This window comes from Leptinotarsa decemlineata, unplaced genomic scaffold (assembly GCF_025532065.1).
Source record: "Leptinotarsa decemlineata unplaced genomic scaffold, Ldec_3_MD MMD2_tig00001393_RagTag_RagTag, whole genome shotgun sequence".
NCBI classification, from domain to species: domain Eukaryota; kingdom Metazoa; phylum Arthropoda; class Insecta; order Coleoptera; family Chrysomelidae; genus Leptinotarsa; species Leptinotarsa decemlineata.
The window spans coordinates 9,086,464-9,091,906 of NW_027412562.1; the positions used below are offsets into that span (position 1 = coordinate 9,086,464).

Consider the following 5,443-nt stretch of genomic DNA (forward strand, 5'->3'; position numbering starts at 1 on the left):
TGCAGATTGTAATGTTTTTGCCAGAAATTCTTTTCTTGGTTATGTAGATTACGGTGCAACAAGTAAATAATTGGAACAACATCTTCCGAGTCAAATATAATCAACATCCAAACAGTTTCGCGTGTATTGAATTTGTCGACAAAGAATCTGCTGAAACTGCTGTAAAAGTGAGTATAACAGGTCTCATGATAGTTTAATTTTTTATAGGAAAGTAGAAAAAAGTTTCTGCTTTCCTTTTTTTTTTCCTTTGTCCTAATATTTCGTTCATGTCTTGCATTATATCAATAATACTGCCCTGCTAACAAGAAAGGTCCTATCTGCAAAATTTGGTAAATTGAGATTCATGGTTCTTAGTAGACGCAAATATTTTATCTATATTTTTGCTAAGTCACAACGTCCTATCTGCGTCTTAAATGCTTCAATTAATACCAAAATGTTTTGTCCTAAGTGGATGAAAAGTCATCTCTGCTATTACAAATTGTCCTATCAAACATTTACAAAGATTAATTGTCCGTTCTGCCTCCAATAATGCAGTAAGGACAATTCAACCTAGCATTTTGTGCTGAGCGACATCAGTTGGGACAATTGACATGACAGAATCATAACATGACATAACCTCAAATAAGTGATATGAACCGTGTTGTTTATTGTTATATTTCCGGTTTTTTGCATTCTCGAGTGTTTACGTATTTTTGAACGTATTTTTGCACTTGTAGTGCATCAGTCAGCCGGCACAGTGGTAGTCACACAACTCAAAAGAAAACTAAAAATTATTAGGAGCTCTAACCAAATTACTGAAGCCAAACGTAATAAAGATCCGGATTATGTCCAGGGATGTCTACTGAATTATGCAATATAAGTGGAAGTGAGTGAGATTCTAGTTACGAATATAGCCAAATTTCTCCACCTAGTAAACAATTACATTATCCAATGTAATATTAGTCCCTGAAAGTGTTAATCAGGTGCTCCTCAATAATTCAAATCATCCGAATATTGAACAAGAAGACTACACAAAGAATTCTCAGGAGAATTTAGGTGATATTGGACCAGAAGAAAACGAGTTTAACACAATTCAGGTCTTCATTCGAGAAAATATTTTTCAAGAAATTGTAAATAGATCTGTTGAAAAAGCATCAAGTAAATTTCATACAAAAACTGGAGAATTAAGAAAAAGAAAAAGATTTGAGGAACCACTAGTTGAAAGGAAGAAACAAAAGATTGAGAGTTACATAAGACCTCATGAAGCTGAAAAACCTTGTTAATGTAAACTCAATTGCACCATTTCGTATACCAGACAAAGAAACATTAATACACAGTACTGGCTACTACCGAAGGAGCAACGAAAATAGTTTGTTTTGGATAAAGTAAAACAGAGTAAAGAACATAGAAGTACAACCAACAATCAAACATCACCAAGAGAGTATATTCCTATAAAAACTATTTAACATCTGAAAAAGTCGAAGAGGTATCCGTTTGTAAAAATTTTTTTAGCAACATTGGGGTACGAAAAAGAATATGCTAGAATGTTGAAAAATATACGTAACACGGATCTGAGATTGGTAGCTCCTAAAAAATATCGAAGAAGGCGTTTATATCCACGCAAAATAGACAGAAACACAATTACTGATCATATCATGTTAATTCATTTAACCCAATTATATCCCATTACAGAAGAGAACACGCTCCTAATAGAAAATACCTACCCAGTGATATAAACATAACACTTATGTATAAGGATTTTTTAATAAAATATCCAAATACAAACTTTTCTTACGAATTATACAAAAAAATTGTAACAAATAATCTAAATATATCCTTTGCCAATCTAGGAAATGAAGAATGCTGGGAATGCGAAGAGTTTGAAATAGACAAAAAAGCCACGTCTCATGAAGCTGATATAGAAAATGTTGCTAACTACGATGTATTTAATAAATGGAAAATTCATAAGCTAAAAGTAATTAACGCCAGGAAAAATTATCAGTAAGATGCAGATAAAATGAAAAAAAATGATGAGATTTTTGTAGCTGCTGATTTACAAACTGTAAAAGATAGATTGATGTATAGACTCTTATTTGTTCATAGAGTTCAACTAAATTTTGAGTTAACTTTCTCTGACTTTCACTCATCATAAAAATCTATTTCCTTTGATTTTAGGTGATTATGCTGCCTCGTTTAGAAACATTTAAAAAAATTATATTCACTCCACGTATCGTAGCATACAAGGAGAGTTTCGTCTCGCTTGGGAAGAGGTCTAAAACCTACCCTTGGGCTGTGTTGTGGCATGAGGAAGTTGCTGACTCTTTTCATCATCAAGATGAACTTGCCCTAAAGAGAAAGAAAAAGGTGTGGTAAAACAAGCCGTCGAAAGTAAACTTAGTGAAATGCAACTTGCACATTTTTTTTCCTTTGCAGACTACACTTCTAAATACAAGTTACAAAAACTTTCTTCCCGTGTTTATTTGAAAGCCATGGTTTGTCTTCATTTCGAAAGAGGGAATTTTTTTTTTTCTTACGAAACCGAATTCGAAAATGAATTCATTGAGATATTTTATAATGAAGTACGTTAAGGGCACGCTAACTAAGCCGCAGGCTCGTAACACATGTCGCGGTGTCTTTAGATCGAAAAAATAATCTTTCATCAAAATTTGATATTCTATGAATACATAATAACAATAATAAAAGCAAATGCGCCAATGGAATCAATGAAGTCGAACCGGAGCGCAAATTAATTTTTATTGTTGTTTTTACTTTTATCGTTGTTTCAATAGAAAAGTTAAAACAGAAGTAATGTCAAAAATTAAATGAAACTGAAAAAAACTAAAAAAATGAAATTGTAAGAACGCTAATTTGTATAACATGGTCATTATTGAAACAAGAACAATCTATATTCTGGAAAAACTTATTTATGTTTAGATTATTGATCTCGAATGGTTACACCAAAAATTTCGTATTTTGAAGCCGACTAACAGAAGAATATATGCAAAAATATTCAATTACGTAAATATTGACCAGTTTTTTGGAGACTTTTTTTTTCTTCATGAAAAAGAATGTTTCAGCTTTTTTTTTTTCTTTCTGATTTAAAATTATTTGAACTTGCCTCGCATTTTCATTTAACTCATAAAAACATTTTTAATCATATACACATATACAATCAAGCAATTTGCACGTTTTCCCACTATCCATGGTTTTCTTATATGATATTTCTTTGAGAATTCATTAGTGAATTATACATTTATTAAAGAATGATCATGTGCATTATAGTTTTGTTCAATGGAGACATCTTATCGTTTCATACAGGATGTACCATATTTTGTAGTCTAAAAATTTCTTTCAAACAAGTTATCTGGTCTCATTTTGATTTTGAACCAACAAAATCGTAAAATGTTTACAATTCGGCGAGATGAAGGAAATAAAAAGAATATTTACACAAAGATACTGCTACCGTTTCTCAGGGCTATAAAATAGCCAATAAATGGTGATCTCATTTTATTGGGGTTATCTACTTTAGAAACCCTTCAATTTTATTTCGTGATGTTTTATGAATATCGGTCCACTTTGGTAAAGCACAGAAGTTGAACAAATTCATTCTATGCAAAAAGTCACACAGCCCGTTTGTGCTGCGGTAAAGGGTTTATTATTTCACGGAAATATATACACCAGTCAATTTTTTTGCCTGTCAGTAATATGACATCCAAGCGCATGTCCAAGGAATTTTGTTTCGAAAATCAATTTTGTCAATTAACTCGCGTTCAATTGTTAAATTGTAATTATTACTCTCAAAAGCACAGTTGAAACACTTTGCACTTTTATCAGTTTTTCAACCGTTGTTTGAGATTGTTTCGTTTGCCATTTTTATTTGTTGAATTGATTGAATTAAAATTCGTGATCATCAGAAATATTTGTGAATGAAGTTTGATCTTCCTCTTGAAGATAATCACGTGGTGATCGAAACAGGTGTCGAAGTTTTGAAATAACGGTTTGATGTTGGGAAAAACTCCAGTAGTATTCAAAGAAGAATAAATTTATTTCGCATTCAGTACATAGGATCATTTTACAGTTCTTAGGATTGTTGTACACGTTTACCGCCGCAATTTTAGTTAACCCCAAAAAATGTAGAGTAGAGTAGAGCAGATTAATTTATTTGGCTACTTTATATACAAAATACATTTATGGCAAGTCATTCATACTATATACGATAGGTACTATGTTAGACAACGTCTCTAGAGTAAAATAATAAATTTTATAAATAATTAAAAGTGGCATATCAAATGATCACAGTGTCACATGAATGGTAATAAAATGAAGATATCAATATAAAAAGGCCAACAAACATAAGAACAGGCTACATCTCAGCTTTACAACATGAATAATTTTCCAAGAACTATGAATTGACCAGCTACAGCAGCATATTCTTCGATTGTGTAGAAATAACAGTGGTTGAGAAGATACCTCTTGATATCATTTTTAACATTTCTGAAATCCAAAGGGATGGAGACAGTTGTATAAATTCAAATTTAGGGAGGTTTTTTTTTGACTAACTGCTAACCTATGTCTTATAATATTCGATAAACATTCGGATCTTGTTGAATTATCATGATTGTGAGTGTTTCGGAAACATCTCAATATTCTTGTGAGTCTCCAACAACACAACATGAATATATAATGTAGGAAATGGCATGATTTCAAATTGAATAAAAAGAGGACCACAGTGTTCCCTGCATCTTATGTTTGCCATAATTCTCATGGCTTTTCTGACATCTGAAAATTGTGATTTAGTTTGTAAAATGCCCCCAAATCAATACTTCCATTGCGTGAAATAGTAAATGATATGCTATTTTCAGTGTCATCAAACTTACATCATTTCTCAACTCTCTAAGAACAAATAAAGCACTAGACAGCTTACGAGAAGATGCTTCAATATGGCTGGAGCAACTAAGTCTAGCATCAATATGAATACCTAGAAACCTAACACAGTCTCCTAGAGTAACACTGGTGTTCTATGATATTACATTATTCTTGAATTTTTTATCGTTCAGTTTCAGTTTTTGCTGTGAACCAAGTGTTTGCCAAGTTTTTATTTCTGTCCATCATTTTTGATAAAATGGTATGTAATTTATCTAACCATATGAGGGTTGTGTCGTCGGCAAACAAAACACATTTTGTTGGTGAAATAAAGCTGTGTAAGTTATTCATATAAATGATGAATAATAACGGGCCCAGGATAGAACTCTGAGGAACGCCATGACAAATTGGCTTTAAATCTGACTTGATATTGTTGACGTCGACACACTGATACCTATTTTCAAGATAAGACCGCACCAGATCAAAAGAAATGCCTCTTATGCCATAATAACTCAATTTTTGAATGAGAAGAGAGTGGAAACACTGTGGAAAAAGGCTATTATAGTTTGTGATTTTTCCGTTGAAATATGATGATGGTTGA

The 5,443-nt window shown here is 32.1% G+C and overlaps 1 long non-coding RNA gene across 1 annotated transcript; it reads left to right on the forward strand.

Annotated features, from left to right (window-relative positions):
* The first annotated feature begins 422 nt into the window (after window positions 1-422).
* LOC141482577 (uncharacterized) lies at window positions 423-2,446 on the forward strand. Its single transcript, XR_012465594.1, has 2 exons — window positions 423-865; window positions 2,155-2,446. It is a non-coding gene; the product is annotated as an uncharacterized lncRNA (long non-coding RNA).
* The last annotated feature ends 2,997 nt before the right edge of the window (window positions 2,447-5,443 follow it).